This window comes from Pleurodeles waltl, chromosome 3_1 (genome assembly GCF_031143425.1).
Source record: "Pleurodeles waltl isolate 20211129_DDA chromosome 3_1, aPleWal1.hap1.20221129, whole genome shotgun sequence".
Classification (NCBI taxonomy): domain Eukaryota; kingdom Metazoa; phylum Chordata; class Amphibia; order Caudata; family Salamandridae; genus Pleurodeles; species Pleurodeles waltl.
The window spans coordinates 1,185,130,185-1,185,151,909 of record NC_090440.1 but is presented as its reverse complement, the minus strand read 5'-3'; the positions used below and the strand labels follow the sequence as shown (position 1 = coordinate 1,185,151,909).

The 21,725-nt window shown below is 44.5% G+C and overlaps 1 protein-coding gene and 1 long non-coding RNA gene across 7 annotated transcripts in view; one reads left to right on the top strand and one right to left on the bottom strand.

The window, feature by feature from the left end:
• Positions 1 to 21,572, top strand: part of LOC138285050 (uncharacterized) — a 41,370-nt gene extending 19,798 nt beyond the window's left edge. The window contains exons 3-4 of one of the 2 annotated variants that reach the window (XR_011201501.1): positions 16,945 to 17,273; positions 20,927 to 21,572. This is a non-coding gene — a long non-coding RNA (uncharacterized lncRNA). Of the gene's footprint in view, positions 1 to 16,944; positions 17,673 to 20,926 lie in introns of those variants that run through there. The other variant, XR_011201500.1, reaches the window with a different exon arrangement.
• Positions 1 to 21,725, bottom strand: part of ARHGAP32 (Rho GTPase activating protein 32) — a 942,023-nt gene that overhangs the window by 397,682 nt on the left and 522,616 nt on the right. The gene's annotated exons all lie outside the window — the stretch shown is intronic.

Sequence of the window (21,725 nt, the reverse complement as noted above, 5' to 3'; positions counted from 1 at the left end):
ACTACCAGGATATACATATTTCCTGAGGCTGTGGGAGGTTCCAGTGGACCAACTATGTCCACACCCACTCTTTCAAAGGGCACCCCCACCACAGGAAGTGGAATGAGGGGGGCCTTTGGATGCCCACCTGTCTTACCACTGGCTTGACAGGTGGGGCAGGAGAGGCAAAACTCCTTAACCATGTTGGACATATTGGGCCAGTAGAAGTGGTTGACTAACCTCTCCCACGTCTTGGTTTGTCCCAAATGTCCAGCAAGGGGAATGTCATGGGCCAATGTTAGGATGAACTCTCTGAACAGCTGAGGCACTACCACTCTCCTAGTGGCACCAGGTTTGGGGTCTCTGGCCTCAGTGTACAGGAGCCCATCTTCCCAATAGACCCTATGTGTTCCATTTTTCTTGCCTTTGGACTCTTCAGCAGCTTGCTGCCTAAGGCCTTCAAGAGAGGGACAGGTTTCTTGTCCCTTACACAGCTCCTCCCTTGAGGGTCCCCCTGGGCCTAAGAGCTCAACCTGATAAGGTTCAAGCTCCAAAGGCTCAGTTCCCTCAGAGGGCAGAACTTCTTCCTGAGAAGAGAGGTTCCCTTTCTTTTGCTGTGTTGCAGTTGGTTTCCCAACTGACTTTCCTGTTCTCTTGGTAGGCTGGGCCATTTTTCCAGACTCCAGCTCTACTTTTTCACCCTGTGCCTTGCATTGTGCTCTTGTTTTCACACACACCAGTTCAGGGATACCCAGCATTGCTGCATGGGTTTTTAGCTCTACCTCAGCCCATGCTGAGGACTCCAGGTCATTTCCAAGCAGACAGTCCACTGGGATATTTGAGGAGACCACCACCTGCTTCAGGCCATTGACCCCTCCCCATTCTAAAGTAACCATTGCCATGGGATGTACTTTTCTCTGATTGTCAGCGTTGGTGACTGTGTAAGTTTTTCCAGTCAGGTATTGGCCAGGGGAAACCAGTTTCTCTGTCACCATGGTGACACTGGCACCTGTATCCCTCAGGCCCTCTATTCTAGTCCCATTAATTAAGAGTTGCTGTCTGTATTTTTGCATGTTAGGCGGCCAGACAGCTAGTGTGGCTAAATCCACCCCACCCTCAGAAACTAGAGTAGCTTCAGTGTGGACCCTGATTTGCTCTGGGCACACTGTTGATCCCACTTGGAGACTAGCCATACCAGTGTTACCTGGATGGGAGTTTGGAGTGGAACCTTTCTTGGGACAGGCCTTGTCTCCAGTTTGGTGTCCATGCTGTTTACAGCTATGACACCAGGCCTTTTTGGGATCAAAGTTTTTACCCTTGTACCCATTGTTTTGTGAAGAGGCTCTGGGCCCACCCTCCTGTGCAGGTTTTTGGGGGCCTGTGGAAGACTCTTTACTATTTTTAGTTTTGGTTGTCTCATCACCCTTCTGCTGGGGAGTCTTCGTGACCCCTTTCTTTTGGTCACCCCCTGTTGAAGTCTTGGACACCCTTGTCTTGACCCAATGGTCCGCCTTCTTTCCCAATTCTTGGGGAGAAATTGGTCCTAGGTCTACCAGATGCTGATGCAGTTTATCATTGAAACAATTACTTAACAGGTGTTCTTTCACAAATAAATTGTACAGCCCATCATAATTACTTACACCACTGCCTTGAATCCAACCATCTAGTGTTTTCACTGAGTAGTCAACAAAGTCAACCCAGGTCTGGCTCGAGGATTTTTGAGCCCCCCTGAACCTAATCCTGTACTCCTCAGTGGAGAATCCAAAGCCCTCAATCAGGGTACCCTTCATGAGGTCATAAGATTCTGCATCTTGTCCAGAGAGTGTGAGGAGTCTATCCCTACACTTTCCTGTGAACATTTCCCAAAGGAGAGCACCCCAGTGAGATCTGTTCACTTTTCTGGTTACACAAGCCCTCTCAAAAGCTGTGAACCATTTGGTGATGTCATCACCATCTTCATATTTAGTTACAATCCCTTTGGGGATTTTCAACATGTCAGGAGAATCTCTGACCCTATTTATGTTGCTGCCACCATTGATGGGTCCTAGGCCCATCTCTTGTCTTTCCCTCTCTATGGCTAGGATCTGTCTTTCCAAAGCCAATCTTTTGGCCATCCTGGCTAACTGGATGTCCTCTTCACTGGAGTTATCCTCAGTGATTTCAGAGTTGTTGGTCCCTCCTGTGAGGGAACCAGCATCTCTGACTATTATTTGTGGAGTCAGGGCTTGAGAAGCCCTGCTCTCCCTAAGTAGGACTGGAGGGGGGGAATTTCCCTCCAAGTCACTATCTTCATCCTCTGAGTTGCCATCCTCAGAGGGGTTGGCCTTTTCAAACTCTGCCAAAAGCTCCTGGAGCTGTACTTTGGTAGGTTTGGGGCCTATTGCTATTTTCTTTAGTTTACAGAGTGACCTTAGCTCTCTCATCTGTAGATGGAGGTAAGGTGTGGTGTCGAGTTCCACCACATTCACATCTGTGCTAGACATTATGCTTCTAAAAGTTGGAATACTTTTTAAGAAACTAAAACTGGTTCTAGAATCTAATTCAAACTTTTAACAAACTTTTAAACTCTAAAAGAAATGCTAAACAGGATCTAACACAAGGCCCTAGCAGGTCTTTTAAGAATTTAGAAAACTTTTCAAATTGCAAAAATCAATTTCTAATGACAATTTTGGAATTTGTCGTGTGATCAGGTATTGGCTGAGTAGTCCAGCAAATGCAAAGTCTTGTACCCCACCGCTGATCCACCAATGTAGGAAGTTGGCTCTGTATGTGCTATTTCAAAGTAAGGAATAGCATGCACAGAGTCCAAGGGTTCCCCTTAGAGGTAAAATAGTGGTAAAAATAGATAATACTAATGCTCTATTTTGTGGTAGTGTGGTCGAGCAGTAGGCTTACCCAAGGAGTAGTGTTAAGCATTTGTTGTACATACACATAGACAATAAATGAGGTACACACACTCAGAGACAAATCCAGCCAATAGGTTTTTGTATAGAAAAATATCTTTTCTTAGTTTATTTTAAGAACCACAGGTTCAAATTCTACATGTAATAGCTCATTCGAAAGGTATTGCAGGTAAGTACTTTAGGAACTTCAAATCATCAAAATTGCATGTATACTTTTCAAGTTATTCACAAATAGCTGTTTTAAAAGTGGACACTTAGTGCAATTTTCACAGTTCCTGGGGGAGGTAAGTTTTTGTTAGTTTTACCAGGTAAGTAGGACACTTACAGGGTTCAGTTCTTGGTCCAAGGTAGCCCACCGTTGGGGGTTCAGAGCAACCCCAAAGTCACCACACCAGCAGCTCAGGGCCGGTCAGGTGCAGAGTTCAAAGTGGTGCCCAAAACGCATAGGCTAGAATGGAGAGAAGGGGGTGCCCCGGTTCCGGTCTGCTTGCAGGTAAGTACCCGCGTCTTCGGAGGGCAGACCAGGGGGGTTTTGTAGGGCACCGGGGGGGACACAAGTCTACACAGAAATTTCACCCTCAGCAGCGCGGGGGCGGCCGGGTGCAGTGTAGAAACAAGCGTCGGGTTTGTAATGGAAGTCAATGGGAGATCTAGGGATCTCTTCAGCGCTGCAGGCAGGCAAGGGGGGGGTTCCTCGGGGAAACCTCCACTTGGGCAAGGGCGAGGGACTCCTGGGGGTCACTCCTCCAGTGAAAGTCCGGTCCTTCAGGTCCTGGGGGCTGCGGGTGCAGGGTCTCTCCCAGGTGTCGGGACTTAGGATTCAAAGAGTCGCGGTCAGGGGAAGCCTCGGGATTCCCTCTGCAGGCGGCGCTGTGGGGGCTCAGGGGGGACAGGTTTTTGTACTCACAGTCTTAGAGTAGTCCTGGGGTCCCTCCTGAGGTGTTGGATCGCCACCAGCCGAGTCGGGGTCGCCGGGTGCAGTGTTGCAAGTCTCACGCCTTTTGCGGGGAGCTTGCAGGGTTCTTTAAAGCTGCTGGAAACAAAGTTGCAGCCTTTCTTGGAGCAGGTCCGCTGTCCTCGGGAGTTTCTTGTCTTTTCGAAGCAGGGGCAGTCCTCAGAGGATGTCGAGGTCGCTGGTCCCTTTGGAAGGCGTCGCTGGAGCAGGATCTTTGGAAGGTAGGAGACAGGCCGGTGAGTTTCTGGAGCCAAGGCAGTTGTCGTCTTCTGGTCTTCCTCTGCAGGGGTTTTTCAGCTAGGCAGTCCTTCTTCTTGTAGTTGCAGGAATCTAATTTTCTAGGGTTCAGGGTAGCCCTTAAATACTAAATTTAAGGGCGTGTTTAGGTCTGGGGGGTTAGTAGCCAATGGCTACTAGCCCTGAGGGTGGGTACACCCTCTTTGTGCCTCCTCCCAAGGGGAGGGGGTCACAATCCTAACCCTATTGGGGGAATCCTCCATCTGCAAGATGGAGGATTTCTAAAAGTTAGAGTCACCTCAGCTCAGGACACCTTAGGGGCTGTCCTGACTGGCCAGTGACTCCTCCTTGTTATTCTCATTATTTTCTCCGGCCTTGCCGCCAAAAGTGGGGCCTGGCCGGAGGGGGCGGGCAACTCCACTAGCTGGAGTGTCCTGCTGGGTTGGCACAAAGGAGGTGAGCCTTTGAGGCTCACCGCCAGGTGTGACAATTCCTGCCTGGGAGAGGTGTTAGCATCTCCACCCAGTGCAGGCTTTGTTACTGGCCTCAGAGTGACAAAGGCACTCTCCCCATGGGGCCAGCAACATGTCTCGGTTTGTGGCAGGCTGCTAAAACTAGTCAGCCTACACAGATAGTCGGTTAAGTTTCAGGGGGCACCTCTAAGGTGCCCTCTGTGGTGTTTTTTACAATAAAATGTACACTGGCATCAGTGTGCATTTATTGTGCTGAGAAGTTTGATACCAAACTTCCCAGTTTTCAGTGTAGCCATTATGGTGCTGTGGAGTTCGTGTTTGACAGACTCCCAGACCATATACTCTTATGGCTACCCTGCACTTACAATGTCTAAGGTTTTGTTTAGACACTGTAGGGGCACAGTGCTCATGCACTGGTACCCTCACCTATGGTATAGTGCACCCTGCCTTAGGGCTGTAAGGCCTGCTAGAGGGGTGTCTTACCTATACTGCATAGGCAGTGAGAGGCTGGCATGGCACCCTGAGGGGAGTGCCATGTCGACTTACTCGTTTTGTCCTCACTAGCACACACAAGCTGGTAAGCAGTGTGTCTGTGCTGAGTGAGAGGTCTCCAGGGTGGCATAAGACATGCTGCAGCCCTTAGAGACCTTCCTTGGCATCAGGGCCCTTGGTACTAGAGGTACCAGTTACAAGGGACTTATCTGGATGCCAGGGTCTGCCAATTGTGGATACAAAAGTACAGGTTAGGGAAAGAACCCTGGTGCTGGGGCCTGGTTAGCAGGCCTCAGCACACTTTCAATTGTAAACATAGCATCAGCAAAGGCAAAAAGTCAGGGGGCAACCATGCCAAGGAGGCATTTCCTTACAATACCTTAGTAAAAATAGGAAATTACTTTATGGAACCAATTTATTTCCTATTCTGTGCTCTCTCATCATATTTTGTATGCTTTTCTTTATAATATATAAATTGAAACTGCACAAATATATATTGATATGTATGCATTTTGGATACATTGATTCACTAAACAATTGTTTGTAAGCTTTAATGAATTTTGCTACACCTTCATGGTTTGGATCCTAGCCACTCTGTCATTTTCGTGGAGTCCCATTGTTATCTCTGAAATTGAAATGTGATGCTAGCTCCTTTCATTCTCTTCTAGTTGACAATCAAAGGTCCGTATATGACCAGTAAAGGATCCTCTCTGGTGACTACACTAAAATATTTAGGTATAGAGAGATCCGCAGGATCACACAAATATCTATCAGCAGTGGTCACGTTAACCAACAGAGGTTTCAAAACTTGTATTTATTTTTCATTTTTCGGTGTGCGTAGTATTTTATATGCAATTACCTCAAAGTCAAAGACCAATAACGTATTTACAGATCCTGTTCCTACACTCACTGGTGCCCATTGCACTCAGGATCTCAGCCCCCATACCTTTTTTTTTTTTTGTTAATACAGTTTGACCACTGCCCTCCACACTTGATCCCAATCCACGATCAAGTTTCAACAGCAGCTACCCAAAACATCTCTGACACACCCACAAATCATACTACCACACTGTCATAGAGTGTCTAAGCAGCCAAATAAAACACTAGACCTCTGCACATCCTGTACACTAATCACAATATAACTGCTCATTGTCATTATTGGTAAAGCCCTTCCAGTTTCTTGACTTTTACATTTGTTTACTCCACTAAAAATTATTCTAACCAGCTTTTGAAAAATCTGGTAGTTCTAGCTGATCCCATTTACAAGCACCTGTGAAGTGGACACCGTAGAACAGTGGTTCGCAAAGTTTCGACTTGTGGTGACCTCCACTGAATCATTGCTGGAATCTAGACAGTGGCGACCCGTCCTTTAGGGCGGAGGGGCCACGCCCCCCACCCCATGAAGAGTGTCTGTCAGGCTGAACAAAGGTCACTTCATGTTCAGGTCAGGCAGCCAGGAGCAGACATGCACGATTTGCGCACACTCCTGGCTGCCTGAGCTGAACTTTGCTGGGCTGAGGAGATCACAGCTCCTATGGGCGTGACCTCCTCAGCCCAGCAAAGGTGCCTCGAGGCCCTCCCCTGGGTGACGAGGAAAGCGTCTTCGTCACAGAGTGGGGTGGGGTCAGCAGTCTCACTGACCCCATCCCACTCTGTGACGAGGCTGGGACTGCTGCAGCCAATGAGGGAAGGAAGCAGTCGCAACCCTCCTGGGACCTGGAGGCTAAAGGTAAGTGTGTGTGTGTGTGTGTGTGTGTATGTATGTGTGTGTGTTATGTTTTACATTGAATGTTTGGTGCGCGCGTGCCTGTTTGAGTGTTATGAGTGTTGTTAATGGATGTGCGTGTGTGTGTGTGAAAGAATGAATGTGTGTGATCTTGTAAAATGAATGTTTGGTGTGTGCGTGCATGTTTGAATGGAATGAGTGTTAATGGATGTGCGTGTGTGTGTGTGAAAGAATGAATGTGTGTGATCTTGTAAAATGAATGTTTGGTGCGTGCATGCTTGAATGGAATGAGTGTTTTTAATGGATGTGCGTGTGTGAAAGAAAGAATGTGTGTGATCTTGTAAAATGAATGTTTGGTGCGTGCATGTTTGAATGGATTGAGTGTTGTTAGTGGATGAGCGTGCATGTCTGTGTGAAAGAGTGTGTGTGTGTGTGTGTGAAAGAGTGTGTGTGTGTGAAAGAGTGTGTGTGAGAGAGTGTGTGTGAGAAAGAGTGTGTGTGTGTGTGTGAAAGAGTGTGTGTGTGTGTGTGTGAGAAAGAGTGTGTGTGTGTGTGTGAGAAAGAGTGTGTGTGTGTGTGTGTGAGAAAGAGTGTGTGTGTGTGTGTGAGAAAGAGTGTGTGAGTGTGAGTGTGAGTGTGAGTGTGTGTGTGTGTGTGTGTGTGTGTGTGTGTGTCGCCCCCCTCCCAAAGCTGCCGGCCGCCACTGAATCTAGAGACCCCCACTGAATCATTATTTGGACTCCACGGATCCCCAGTGAATCATTATTGGAATCCAGGGACCCTAGCCTAAGCAATTTAGATGATTTAAACTGCAAAACAAAAAAAACATATGTAAACAAGCTTTTATAAAAACAAATACACAAAAAATGAAATATTTTATTTAATTCACAATCATAAAAAAATAAACATTTTAATTTTAATGGAATGTTAGGAGCTCTTTTATTTTCAATTGAGGCCACTCATTGTCACCCTGCCTGTTCATACAAATCAATCTGAGGATAGCAATGCATATTGTGTTTGGGGACTTTCATCAATACAGCTCGTTGTTTTGAACCTACCCTGACACGTTTTAATTTTCAGTACTGTTGATGTAATTTAGCTTACTTGTGTGCACTATGCAACTGTCTTTAATCTTTCAGGCCCTGTTATAATTCTGCTTTTTTGTAATTTCATTTATTTGCAATCTGTACACATGAAAAAGCAGTACAGGAAAATGTCCACACCAATTGAGAAATATAGAGTAAAACATTATTTGAAACCAATAAGACAAAAATCTAATCAGTAAAACCGGAAATATGAAATTTCAAAGATTTTAAGGTCAACATAGCACCTAAAAGCATAAAGTGCCACTCATGGTCAGAGCTATAAAAACAGGAGTTATGGAGACGTAGAGCCCACTGCCATCCTGGTAAGCCACTGCACTCACTTATTTTAACAAATGATGCCATGCAAATTTTAACAACAAATTATTTATGTTCGTTTTCTTAATTCAAATGCTTTGCTATACCGGTTTTGTTATTTTTGCTGTGTGCTGTGAAGTCTAGTGATAGCAAATGATCAGATTCACCAGCAAATAAATGAAATTGCAAAAAAGCTAAATTCTAGTTACAGAACTAAAGTACTTTTAAATTAAAACGTCTCGAGGGTACATCTAAAAAACAAGCTGTATTGATGAAAGTTCCCAACACAATATGCATCTGTGCCATCCTAACATTTTTCTCTTTCCCCCAAAAAATTGCACTGCATTTTTATTTTGTTTGCCAACAAGTGTGTGCGACCTCGACCCCGAGGAATCCCTCGAAGTAAAAAAACAGGCATTTGCAATGCAAACGGTCTCGCATTTGCTTGAGCTGGAGCAATTAGCATTCTAAACTCCTAACCAGACTTTTCTTGCCACATAAATTGAAAATGAAAATAAAACAGTTTCACATAACTAACTGGACTTTTCTTGCCATATAAACTGAAAAGTAAAAGTTTCACATAAGCGAGCTGACGGCCGCCATCAGTATAAAGCAGACACACAAACGGAAATAAAAGTTTACTCGTAGTGAAATCTATCGGCAAAAGTGCAATTTATCGAAGTAACCGGCAAAAGTGCAATTAACTATGTAACAGGGTCGATGTCATGCAAAGCACTCGACTGCTGCCAAGCAAGATCGCGCTGCGAAAAAAAGAGAAAAAGTAGCTCACAATACGGACGGAAAACAGCGAGCCTCGTATGTTTTTAGTACTTGGTCGCTGCGCTCGAGGAGGGCTAATCACTGGAAAAGGCATGAGGTATGCATGCCTTCCACTAAGGAAAGCATGCCGATTTTAAAAGGCAAGCCCACAAACCGATGAAAGACACTGACGTGACATGGACATGGTTTGAAGCCCAAAGAGAGATAACATGGAACTGTGCGCTTTGCGCTCGCCTGTAAAAACTGACTCACCCCAGGGTACCAATTTTGGTGAATGCTGAGAGGAAAAAGCCTTACTTGGTTTCCCAAACTATAGATTAAAGCTGGCACTTCTTTGGCGCCTTCAATATAAGCCCTGGCTACTTGCAATTAATTCTTGGGGCAGAGTTGCACTCGAGAGGTTTGGACAAATGGGTGCCCCATTTGAATGAATGTAATGTCCTGCAAGTGCACTATCAAACCCTTTGCAAGCATTACATCAAATATGCATTGTAAGTGTTGCAATCATTGCTAGGATCATAGTAATAAACATTTACTTATAAGAATGTCATTTGCAAGATGGAGATTTAATGCAGCAAACAAGAGGGAAACCCCTATCCGGTCGTCTTCTGCTCTTCTTTGTTTCAGGGTCTGTATGGGAAAAAAGCCTCATGGTTTGCTCTAAAACAGCTGCCTGAAGATGTAACGGGGCCCTGCGTGTGTGCAGAGCATGCTGCATTACGGATTCCGAGAAGAGGACATTCCTAGACTTCACTCTGACAGATACAGTGTTCCATCAAGAATGCCTCATTTTCAAACTGGAAAAATACCTTGGGTGATAATAGGATTCGGAATTTAAGCTCGAGTTGCCCTTCAGCTCATTGATCATCATTTAGAATGTGGAACTGCACAAATGCTGATGTTGCAGGAGATTTCAGGATGTCTCGAGTCGAATGCTGGCCACTTCTTCATTCCAACAAAACTGCAGGTGAACTTAAGCTCCTCCAGCATGTCCTGCTCTTGACCTTGCCTGTTTGAAGCCCCAACCAACCAAAGAAGTCAATAAACAGACCCAGTAGCCCCTTCCCCAAGAGAAGAGGGGCACTGCACCAAGGAAACTTCTGGAGGTGAGACTGAATGGTGGGTCATTCAGACTGAGGCGTGCTGCACCATGTTCCGAATGGATGGCGGATGTATGTACTCTGTTGCTTTGGAGAAAATGCACCCCACTATATTTAGAGATCTGCGCCTGCCAGGCAATGTGGCTCCTCTGAAGGCACTCAAAGTTCACCATGGTTGCATGGCATATTTGTTTTGCTAAAACTAACTCTCAATAAGGGAATGCCTCTGTTGTGAAACAAAAATCTAATAACCCTCACACTTTGAGTTCATTTTTCTTTTGTATTTGGGATTGTCACGTTTTCCCAGCAGTCCTGGAGAAAAATGTAGGTCATAACAGCTACCCTAAATAATAAGGACAGTCTAAGGTGCTTGCACTCACAGGCTCAAGACAGTTGGGCTCTTGCTTTTAGGTTCTACCAATCGAAAAGTGAGCGCACCACTGGCAAAAACATGACACGCTAGTATACAAAAAAGTGATAGCTGAAATGCTTGAATTAACCTTAGCCATTGGTAATTACTCGGGCTGCATCCCAGTCCATCGTTGTTTTGCACACTATGCCACCTTAGTTTGGGCCAAGACATATGCAAATCAGTCTTGACCCTGGTCCAATGGGAACAGTCCAGCCCAAACTACCAGGCCATGTCCTCCCTAACCAGAACAGAAGCAACCCAGGACTAGTTTTGCCATCATTAGGGTTCCTCATCCAGGTTTAGCTTGGTTGCAGTGACACAGTGTGCACAGGACCCTGCTCTGGGCGTGCCTATTTAACTTAGAATTACACACTTGTATACAAAAATGTGATAGATGGAATGCTTGAATTTCTCTCAGACACTGGTAATGTGGCCCAAGTACTTAACAGCGGCTGAGATGAATTCAAGCATTCCATCCATCACTTTCTTATACTTTAAGGCAAAAGCATGACAGTCAGCCTGACTAAGTAGAGTGGGCAAACACGGCACTCGCTATATATATTTATACATATATATATTTATTTTTCACTTTAAAAAAAATCTGAGGTTACAGGGATGTTATAGTTAGGTTCTGAATTTACTCGCACAAAACCAAAGAAATTCGGCAGGTCGAGTTATTTCATGTAACTACAACTCTCGCCCTAATGTAACTATAACTCGCGCCTCTGGCATGCACAGTTTTTTCTTCAATAATTTGCTAATGCTTCATTGATATTTTCATTGAAGATATAAAAGTTGTCTTAAGTGCTGAAAAATCTGGGGTAAAAAGCAGTGCATGGCAAGGGCGCAGGTGATAGTTACATTAGGGCACGAGTTATAGTTCCTTAAAATAACTAATTATAACTGCTGAATTTCAATGGTTTTATGTGTGTCAAAAGCTAACTATAACATCCCCGTAACCTTTGTTTTTTAAGTGAATTTCTATGGTTTTTAAAATTCTATTTCCTGACTATAACATCCCTGTAACCTGTTGGGTTATGGTTTAGACATGTACTCAGTTTATGAACGTTCTACTGTGTATTATGAAACGCTTAGAATGTAGTGAGGTTGGAAGCGGAATGCGGGAGGTGAGGATTGGAGGGAACGGCAGTTGGGGACCTTGGAGAAAGGGAGCTGGATGCGACCTGATTGGGTGATGTACTTTTGTTCCTGCTGTCTATCAGGTGAATAAAGAAGTTATCTTACTGAACTCGTACTTCTTAATATAACCTTTGTTTTTTTTTGTGAATTTCCAAGTTTTTTTTTTTAACATAAAGTAACTGCCCACTGTCTTTGGCTGTGCGTGGTGGGGGTTGGCTACAGGACTTGGCCTGCGGCCATGCCTTTCAACCAACCGTCCTATAACCACCCAACCCAGCAGGCATAAGTCTCTGAGTGGGTCTTTGTGTGTGTTCGCATGAGTATTTCAGTGGGTCTGGTAGTGGGTGCATGGGTCTCTGAGTGGATGTGCGAGTGGATGCATGACTGAGTAGGTCTGTGAGTAGATGCATGACTGAGTCGGTCTGTGAGTAGGTACATGTAGAGTGGGTCCGTGATTGTGTGCAAGAGTGTCTTAGTGGGTCTGTGAATGGGCGAGTGAGCATCTGTGAGTGGGTGCATGACTGGCTAAGTGGGTCCGTGAGTGGATGTGTGAGTGAGTGTCTGAGTGCATCTGTGAGTGTGTGTGAGTGTGTGGGTGTGTCAGTAACTGTGGGAGTGACTCGGCAACAAAGGAACCTCACCGGCCCTTTTTTATCCAACAGGAGTCCACAGTTTTGCAGAAAATGTCTACCCAAGTGGAGTTCTTTCTGTCTCCTCGGGTAAATGTCCAGTACGTACTCTACACTACAGCTGTGTAGTGGACCATGAGGAAATGTCTCCAGTGACCTTGTGTGCATTTGGCAATGTGATTGTGGCTCGTGCGTCTTTCTCCAACATTCTGTGATAACAGGAATCCTCCTATAGAGAGGCCAGCAAGACTACAAAGACGTACATCTCCACCAAACCAGGGTCTTTCCTGTTAACTATATGATGTAAGTGGTTCTTTGTGGAAATGTCCTCATATTCCACAGCATCAAGAACGCACCACCATAGTCGTCGACAAACGCACTGGCGTGCTCTTTGGCAAGATGTCCATCAACCTGGCAAAAGGAGGAAAGCCCTTTCAATATTAACTGACGATTTCAGCCCCGGTGACCCCAACCCGGAGGCCAGTTATGTCACCTGGGTATCCTGGGCACCCAGTGTGCAGGTCGGGTCCACGAGGGGAGCCTCAAGGCCCCCACAGTCCCAGCAGGTTCCCGCCTCCTTTGGGCTCCAACATTGCTATTGCACACAGGCAGCTGCTAAACATGCAGCTCCCTGTGTGCAAGAGCAATTGTTTAATCGCTTTCCCTGCCCACATGCCAGCAGGCAGAGAAAGAGATGAAACCTCTGCTTCAAGCAGGCAGGAGCACTTTGACAGCTCCTGCCCGCTGGAACTGGATGGTTGCTTTTGCTTGTTGGGAGCTGACAGCTCCCATCACGCAAAAGCAAACAGCTATGTCCTGGGGGTAAGCATCCCGGGACATAGCGGGAGGCAGCCCTGGGTAGTGGCAGTCCCCACGGCTATTACTGTCTCCAAGAGATAGGTCATGTGCCCCCCTTCCTTTACTTTTCAGGGCCAGCCCTGGGGAGGTGGTCCCCGGGGCAGTGTGTGGCCTGGAGGAGGGGGCACAGGCCCCTCTTCCATTATTTAAAAGCATTGGGCCCCAGGGAGGTGGTGGCCCCCAGGGCTGAGGGGGGGTCCATGTGTTATTTAGCCCTGGGGAGATGGTGGTCCGTGGGGCACAGGGGGGTCCACACGCACTCCCATTACTGGTTATTTAGCCCCAGGGAGGTGGTGGTCCCCAGGACTTACAGAGCCTCAGGAGGGGGGGCCCCGTGTACCCCTCTCCTTTTTCCTCATCTTAAACAATGTCCCCGAAACCTGGCCCACCCGGGGGGGTTTTGTCAAAACAACAGTGGGAGCCCACGTTTGTTTTTATTTTTTTGTTTTATTTTACCAGAGTTGCAGATCCGCTGCGATTTTCACCAATTTTTATTTATTTATTTATTTATTTTTTTTTTACCTGGGAGGGTCACTCTGGGACTGCAGCACCAGAGCAAAGGGATCAGTGTATTCCTACCCTGGCCCACCCTTTTTTTTCTTACCGTTTTGGGGTCTGCTGAAGCAGGGTTCCAAAATGGCAGCCAATACTTCCTGGTAAAGTGTTGGCAGCCAATTACATTTCTGCAGGGGGGCTGTCAGATCCTGGTGGCTGCCGCAACCCTAGCTATACAATTTGTTTGTTACAAAAACTACTGAACGGATTCACACAAAATAACAAAAAGAGCACGTTCTGGACCGAGGGCTACCTTTCTGCCATGCCAAATGTGGTGTAATTCCGTCCAGCAGTTCGGGCTGTAGTTGTGTTCAAAAACCCTATAGGAATTAACATGGGGAATACACATTTCAGGACCCCTCTTCTTCTCAGTCCCCAAAAGTCAAACCAAAACATTCCAGACAGCAGATGAAGTGAGCGTCAAATTTTTGGGAAAAATTCTGTGAAGATTCATCAACAGGCACCAAAGATATACGCAAGTCAAAAAACAATTTTTCTATAGAAACTAGGTCCTAACTATAACTACCAATTGCTTTGCAAAAACCACAAATAAAATAAAAATAATTTTAAATTCCAAAATAAACGCACAGGACAATCTCAAATCTGTTAACATGGAATAAGTACAAAAATCAGTCTTTGATATTAAGGATATAACTTATAGATTTGAATGTGGAAAATATGTTGCTGTAAAGACGCAATCTGCATTTTTGAACAATGATTTTTATCACTACTTTCCACCACCTGAACTCAGCAAATATTCTACTAGTTCAATTTACACTAATGAAGAATGTGCTAGCAGCAGAAGTGACAAGATGTATACTTCCCGGGGGTGAAAAATCCACAGATACAGTAAAAAGCCTAAGAAACACCACTCACTCTACCATACAAACTTCACTGTGTTGAGGAGTAAAAGGAGGTAATGGCTTCTATCAATTTTGCCCAAATCTGATAATAAACATTGCAGCAGCACAAACTTCAGGAGGAGGCTGCGAGCAGATGTGAAATAATGTCCGGGTACCCCGAGCCTGTTTAAGAGTCATTTGAACATGGATAAAAGGTACAGTAACACAACGGCATGCACTAGCATAACACATAAATAACGTTGTGCCCAAATACCTTTTTCTACCCTCTCAGATAACATCACATAAATGATAGCGGTTTATGACTGGACCATGTCTGCTTCACTCGCAGCAACCGACTAGGAGTTATCCTAGTACATGAACAGCAACAGCACCTTCCTCTACAAAAGTCAACAAATAAATCTTATTAGCTTGCACTGTCCTGAATTACGTCAAATCCAGTGCTGACATATTTGCTCTACTTACCCAAGTTCAGATTAACAAGTTACTCATAAAAGATATCTTACATCAGCGTCTCAGAGAAGGGTTGGGCACCCTTCTTAAGCCGAAGCTCACCGTGGATCTTGTATCAAATCACTGAGCTAGCCCAACATCAACTGCAAAAGTTACTAGAAGTTCTAATACTGCAACAGTAAACCTTCATGAACACACACCTAGTCTCCCTCACGTAAATTGTCCTTCGTCCAGGACAGAACTAGAAGAGCCCCTCAGGGGTCCTGTGGATCAGCAGATCGAGTTATGAAGGACACGGACCAGACTTTATTCTTAACCAATCCATAGCTGCTATTATTTTAAATTATGTGGACACCGCGAGTACACTCCCCACCATGTCCCAAGTCATTCCAGTGGAAGTCAAGAGGTTCAATTCACTACTTCATCAGGTTTCACCCTCACCTTTCGTTCCTCTTTAACATCTATGTTATAAAGCATCCTCTTGTGCTTAAAAGAATAATGTATTTATAAACGCGCCCAAGTGGGAGAATCAATACCAGTAGTGACCACTGTTGGCAGTGCATGAATAATTGTTGATGTCAGAACAATACATCCATTGGGTTAAAACATCAATATTTCAACTCTCTAAGCTGTGCAGCCAGGAACATCTTTTCATCAAGGGCTTGTTTCACTTCAAGAGCACATTCTCGGTTCGGCCTCGTAAACCTGTTTCACAGCACCCGCAGTCTATGCAGCTGAATTAAAAACTCCATCCGCGTTAGTCAGAGGAAGCTTGTTGCACTGCAACACATGGAATCTATGCGCCTCACTCACCCTGAAAACTCTCAACAACTGAGCCCTTATCGGTCTTGCAGGACAAAACACATGTAAGTACAACAGGGAGAGAGTTGGGATTCCCTGGAGAGCCACGTTTCAAAGGATTGAAACAGTAAACAAGCTGTGAAAACAATTACTTAGATGACCAGTTCACTCATCCAAGTCCAGCTGAACGAAAAGCTTCAAACTAAGTCGCCCATCTTGTTTATATGAATGAACGTAAACACAGCGACTGCTGAGGCAGGAGAATGTGAAGAACAATCTGTGCCCCTGCCTGGACCAGCTGGAGCGCCCATGAGGACAGTTATTGCCAAGAAGAAACGCCTACACACATCCTCACATCCGGAGAAAGACTGTTCTGTGTGTGCCTGCCCCAGCTGACGCGGCCTCTCACCTACTTCATCTGCATCGCAACGTGTGCGTTCTGCTGCTGCTCCCAGATCGCCCCTTTAAAGAAGGCAGTCGGAGATAAATGAGGTGAAACCATAACATTGGGAGACGAGGTCTACGAGTGAACGTTTGTGTAAGCGACTGCTTGTGTCTGTAGTACGCTTGCATGTCTGGAACTGTGCACATGCCTGGCATGATGCATGTATGGGTCTATATGTGATTGTGCATGCCTCTGATAGCATGCTAGCCGCCACTGACTGAGTGTGTGCCTGTGACAATGTCCGCCTCAACCTGTCTGTGCACGCCTGGGATTGTGTAATTCTCTGGGATTACGTGTGTCAGGATCTGTCCACGTCTGCCCTTGAGTGTGTGCATATGTGAGTGTATGTTGACTGTGCGGGAGTGTATGAAACCCCTGTACACACGTATCTTGCGGTCCGTGACGCTGTGTCACAGAAAATATATTTAGGTTTGGGTGTGATATGGTGTCACCATCAACCAGACGAAGAAGCTGTCTTCTTGAGCCAGTCAGTGAGTTAATATGTGCCCGTTCATTCAAGTTAACAGAAAGTGACAAAGTTCCGGATCCAAGACGCGATGGCTGCTGCACATGTTCACATCTTGTATCAGCCAGTAGTTACAATGTAGAATGTCTTATCATTGGAATGTTTATCCGGGGTTCGTATGATTTTCTATCATACATAACTAACATGCCGGTAGTTGAAACGAATTTTATATATGAAGAAATACATTGGTTAAAGTGTTATATTTATGTCTTATTTTCAGTTAAAACTCCATCTCGGACAAGAACGGCGCCAGCTCTGCCTCTTGCACCGCAACCCCCGTGGGAAGCTTTTTGCCCACAGACTCTGCAGAGCACAGTCCACCTGATGTAAAATGGTTTGTTCCTCTGTTCTGATTGCAGTGCAGTTTCTCCTGTTCTCCGTGAATTGAAACAATCCCAATCGCTGCCTTCTGTTGCGGATACCAGTCTATGAATTCACTGAAAGTTCCATTGTTTAAATGTTTAATCTTAGTTAGAACAACTACAGATAATATCAACAAGGAGAGTACTGAACATGGCCTTTAAAATGGGATGTTGCTTATGTGCTAAGGTAATTACATATTTTTTTGTTTTTAAACTTGATTTGCCACAGAAATGATGTTTTCACTCAGACTGACTGCAAACAAATTTATTTTTCTTTGTGTCTCTCCTTCGCGCTCATGGCGGCCATGGCACTTTGATTCAGCTTGCTTATGTCATCTTTTTTACTTTTAATTTTCAATTTAAGTGGCCAGTAAAGTGCACTAAGGAATTTACAACGCTAAAAGCTATAACTCGAACAAACGCGAGACCCACTGCATTGCAAATGCTTGTTGATTTTGCTGCTCAGGTGGCACTTAGAATAAATCTGAAACTGCGTACTCTATATGATTTAGCATCTGGAAGCCTTTATGGCATTTTATCTCTACTGGGTATCTTGAATTTTGTACTAAAACCCTTTAACTTTTTACTGATCTGGAACTCAATTATTGAGTGGGCGCATTATTATTCAAACTGTTTAATTCTGCTAATCAATGTTTAACAGGTTTTCTAAAGAGTAATTCAACCTGTGGAAGAGCCTTCTGAAGTAAAATTCCAGAGTGTTAAAATATTGGGGTGTCCACATTTTTGGGGTATGGTTTTGCTCCCACAATAGATAATTCTGATTGGAAACTTAAGTAAATAAGCTCTTACACCTGTAAAGTCTACAAATAATTCCTACTAGTTTGCACAATAGTTGGCAAGTGTTTCAGAAACAGGTAAAGAAACAGAATCTATGCTGAACATTCAAAATTGTAGGATAGAAAAGTCAAAAGCTTTAATCAAAAAGTGAGGAAAATGTTGCTGTGTAGTTCAAAATGCCAGGCAGTCTATGTAATTGTAAGACAGTCTGAAAGTCTAAAGTTCAAAATACTTCAATTTCTCAAGAGATACATTTTCTTTCTAAAGATTCTTACCAATGTTGTACGGTACCCTAATTGCTAATACAGACCAAATAACTTTGCCCACCCTATCATACCCATACCATAAACCTCACCCCCACAATACTTCACCCTATTTTTTATATTATTTCAAAGCCTAACCCTAACATTAACACACATCTATACCCTAAAGCACACCTTGGCCATTTCCAAAAACCCAGACCTTTGCTTAACCCCTGAAATCCACCCAACCCTGACCCTTGCCTTAATTCAATATTATCATACCCATATTCTTTCAACATTTTTTAGACTGCTTTTTCCAAATGTTTTGCTTTCAAAGTATTACGTTTTTCCAAATATTTTACTTTTACACTACTTCTTTTTTTCCTCACTGTAAATGTTTACATTTTGGTCTTTATATCCAATAGATTTTGTCTTTCTGGCCTAAACCCAAAGTAACCATGATCTCATCTCATCTATCCAAGACTACTGGAAAGGGTTGTAGCCAGGAAAGCCAGCTTCTTTCATCCACAGGCCACAACTTCATAAATTCAGCCATTAGATGAATAGTGAGAGACGGTTGACGAGAATAAACCTCCTCTGCGGTTCCTCGTGCCCCTGTGGCACAGGTGCAATATACCCCTCAGAAGACCTGCTAAGCTCAACAGGCCAGCCTAAGTGAAATTTTTAAGAGGCACAAACTACATTTTGCAGAGAGGCCCCATTCTTTTGAATTACCCCACTGATCGCTCAAGTTATTTTGTCCCCTCTTTAGCATTTGATAGCCAGTAACATTAATTTCACTTTACTGTGCACAAAGCTTTATTGAGCTTGGTCCTTCCTTGTTTGTCAGCAACATTTTATTGTTCTCCTGTTTGATACCCTTTACTGAAAATATGCTGGAGGCCCAGTGGCGTTAAGAGGTCCAGATGAGTGGAAGTTCCGTTAGCGCACCCAATATGTGGAGCTCTCTACTAACCAACGTCTTAAGTGTCAAAAATCACCAGAGATCAATGCACTATTTAAAAGCTTGACTTTCCTGCCAAAACTATTATTCACTATCTCTCAATTCACCCGCTGTAGAATACTTCGGCTTACAATCCAATAGTCCAATTAGTATTACATGAGCTATTCCTTATTACTGCTGAACACCAAAACAAAATAAAATATAATTACTAACTACTAACATGAGAATGGATTGCCAAGCCCAGAAACTATTATTGCTTTAACGTTTAAAAGCATGCTCTGAATTTCATATAACCCGTGCTGCATAAATTTGCAGGTCTCGCTAGGCTGGCACATATTCTATTAAATGTTTCTTCTGTAACCTCTTCTTAACTTATAAGATGCTACAGCTTTTCTTAAAATAACAGAATCAGTATTACATTCACCCCTACCATAGCTTCGTTATGCACTGATGTGTATTTAGAAAATAACAACTGCCTCTACAATTTGAAACATTAACATTGTACTAATAATGGAAAATAAGTGGGCATTACGCTCATGTATGTAAAATTGGTCTTACAGAAGTGAAGGAATACTTGTGAGAGGAAGTAAAGTATCCAACCACTGCTATTGATCAAGAGAAGCATTGTTTAATTCTACAGCATCTCAGGAAATGTATAACTTTGTTAACAAATGTATCGATCAAACTAATTATAAAAGATGTCTTAGGGAAAGAGAAGGGTGGAGGTTTGTTTTTCGGTTCAAGAAGAGTGAGAGAGGAAAGTGAGTGAGAGACAACCACAGTGACCCTTGCTTTGGGCCACCACTTCTTCTGCCGCTACCAGAGCTGAGAGTCACAGCTGACCAGAAAATATCAGCTATAGAAAGACAGAGACAACATTTAAGAATAACAGCACTAAGCTGACTGCATTAGCTAAGGAGAGTAGTGTGGAGTGTAGAAAACGTTGAGAGCTACATGGCTTCAGCAATATTAGATACAACAGGGTTATTCCTTCTGCTGCAGATATTGTATGAGGCTGAGGGGGAGTTGATAAATTGTTTCAGAACAGAGTGATAGCTGTAAGCACATGAGGTAGATAAACATGCTAACTGTAGTTAATATAACAAACAGACTGAGGGCTTCATTATGAGTTTGCCACCTGCCAAACTCTTTGCGCCAGAAAACCACCACTCTGGTTTTCCGCCAGTGGGAAACTCACCACAACATTGACGCTGGCTCGTAATCGAGCTGGCGGGAATGTTGTGGTGCGTCCGGTGCGACAGCACCCATCGTGCTTTTCACTGCCTGTAATTCAGGCATTGAAAAGTGCGACAGGGCTGCCCATGGGGGCCTGTGCACCGCCCATGCCAAGTGCATGGGCAGTGCAAGGGCCCCTATGGGGGCCATGGCACCCTGTCTACACAAGCGTTTGCATGGTGGTGGAATTGCCAAACAAAGGATGGCGGACATGGGGGTCGTAATCCCCAGGGCAATGTTGCTAGCAGCGCTGTCCTGGAGGAATAAGACCACCGGAACCGCCAGGCTGTCGGCCGGCCTAAAAGTGGCAGTGTCGGTGGTCCAACCGTGGCGCTTTCGCCACAGTCGTACCATGGAGTTCAGACCGCCAATTTGGTGGCGGTTTCACCGGCACCACGAGTCTGGCGGTTTTAAACCGTCACACACTTAATGAGGGCCTGAATGTTCTTTTCTAACTTTCCCAGGCTACAAGGCAGCATTAGTCCAACTTACCACATTCTGTAGGACAGAGACGAACAAAGTAGGGGCAGATTCAGGACACCCTTTCTGCTGTTTCACTAACTTTTGGTTGATTAATAAAATGTTTCTTATCATTTGCAGATCTCGCTAGGAGCTGCACGTTACAGTGAGTGCAGCTGTAAAACACCTTAGGTCTCTCTGGGAGCAAGGTTCTAAGCAACTCTTGTGAACTTGGAAGGATGTAGCTGGCAAATATGTTTCTTACAGTCTTGCCCCTACTGTGTGTGATACTGGGCCTGGACAGTCCTTGATATCTCATGCAGCAGGGTGAGACACGAGGACCTTCGAATACCAACATCCTCCGATCGGGAAAACTGACCACACCTCCTCCCAGTACCCAGACAGATGAGAGCAACCCCAGAGGACATGTACAATATCACAGCCTCCTACTACTGCTGTGCCAAAAGTTGCCACAGCTTAGCTGGGGCCAGTGCCAATTGTGCAGCAGTTTAATTTATAGGATTTCAATCTACCTTTTCGGAGTGGAGTGTTGTGGTCCTCCAATGATACCCACACGTCAAGCAAGTAGGTATGTCCCACAGTCATCTGCCAATATAGCCGGGGAGCAAAAGGCAAAACTGAACATTTTAAAAATTTCTGTAAACATTAAGGGATTTTAAATTGGAGAGTACAATTTAAGTTGGCATCCTCATACTGATTTGATGGAGCAGTGCATCAAACAGAATCTAGTATGGACAATTTGTGGCCTCAAATAAATTAAGCAAAGCTGCAACTTTCCTATTAAAATTATTTTTTTATATATTTGTTTATGAATTAAATAGTTCATCATTTGTACGTTTGTTTAATGAATATTTGTTTCTTCATTTTTCTTGATTGATTTGCGGTTCAAATCATCAAAGTAGCTTAGACTGCAGTCCCT